General features: G+C 28.9%; 1 long non-coding RNA gene across 1 annotated transcript; it reads right to left on the bottom strand.

The window, feature by feature from the left end:
* Positions 1–882: 882 nt before the first annotated feature.
* On the bottom strand, positions 883–1244 carry LOC110035100. Its single transcript, XR_002295118.1, has 2 exons — positions 1147–1244; positions 883–1054 (listed from the first exon to the last, which is right to left on the bottom strand). It is a non-coding gene; the product is annotated as an uncharacterized LOC110035100 (long non-coding RNA).
* Positions 1245–1421: the final 177 nt, after the last annotated feature.

Genomic DNA, 1421 nt, shown 5'->3' with positions numbered 1-1421 from the left:
AAAAAAATGATTGTTTTCATTGTAGAAAAATTATTCTAAACATAAATACAAACAATATTACTATCGATTGAATAAGGTCCAAATCAAATTCAATCAATGATTGAATATTCTCCAACTTGTTTGAAAGCTTATTTTATAAATGAAACAAAATTCAATCAACAATCAAAAACTAAGGAACGAATAATTCTTTAATCAAGTTTAACCCAAACATTACTCGAATAAAATGGAGTAAAGTTGAAACATGGTTTTAACAATTCAAATTTAGATAGAATTGAGTGTGCCAAGGTTTGAAAACAAACTTTTTCAATTTCTAATCGAACCTAATTCAAACCTATTTTTTCACCCTCTAAATTGTTGTCATTTTTTATTAAAATGATCTTAATTTTCTTAGTTTTTATCTTCCTTATGACCGGTGTAAACTATATGACATTTGAAAATCACTTTAATCAGCTGCCTACAAAATAATTTAAGCATACAAAAACACAAACACAAATATTGATGTCCAATTAAACAACTTCCATCTCAATTAGAGGCATTTGAAATCTGCTTACACTGCTATAGAAAACATTCTAAAATAGAAATATGAACTATAAGAGACAATGTAATGTTTATGTATGACCTAGAAACAAAGTTTACGTTTTGCACGATATAATTTTACAGATATATAGGCATATTTGAAAGAAGTTTTGGATAAACAAAACTTTGGAGGAAGGATAGTCAAATAAACATATGAGGGATATTTCTCCAAATATGTGCATTATGAGAAACAATTAAATTTTCTCAAATCAAATTGCAAATCATATGGTAAAGCTATGGGAGCAAACATCAAAATATAAACTAAAAATCATGTAACTTCATGACAGAAAAAAATATATATATATATAAAAGAATTTAATATAATTTTATTGAGTTTAAGGTCATATAAACGATTTTTACAGAAACTAATTTGCTGTGCTTTAAAAAAGAAGTCAAAAAGTACATCAACACACCTTTACACCCGACAATGGAGCCTCGTATGCTCATTTATAACCAGAGAAGAAAATGCTTCCACCCTCTTCCAAGAGAATTTATAGGCAGAGTACAGAAGAAATAAGCTAAAAGAACTGCAGATGAGCTCACAAATTCAAATAAACCAGGATGGCTTACAAACAAAGTAGAAAAACCAGTAGAGGTTGGAATTGTAATTAATTCCAAATTGAAAGGTTCCTGAATTGAGTAGAGGCAGCATCAGTCAAAAACTTAATAATTTCGCCTCTCTGAATTTCTTTTTCCTTCTTCAGTTCAAGATGACGGACCTGAAAGGGAATATAAAATGAATTGGGTAATGAATTTCACCAAGCGCGAGTCATGTAAAAGTCTAAAAATGGTCAATCATGATGAGAACAAGACTCCATTCTTTTTCACCTTGAACAAAAAAAAAA

This window comes from Phalaenopsis equestris, unplaced genomic scaffold (genome assembly GCF_001263595.1).
Source record: "Phalaenopsis equestris unplaced genomic scaffold, ASM126359v1 Scaffold196069, whole genome shotgun sequence".
In the NCBI taxonomy this organism is placed as follows: Eukaryota; Viridiplantae; Streptophyta; class Magnoliopsida; order Asparagales; family Orchidaceae; genus Phalaenopsis; species Phalaenopsis equestris.
Note: the sequence above shows the minus strand (reverse complement) of the source record. Positions and strands in the feature narration are given on the sequence as shown.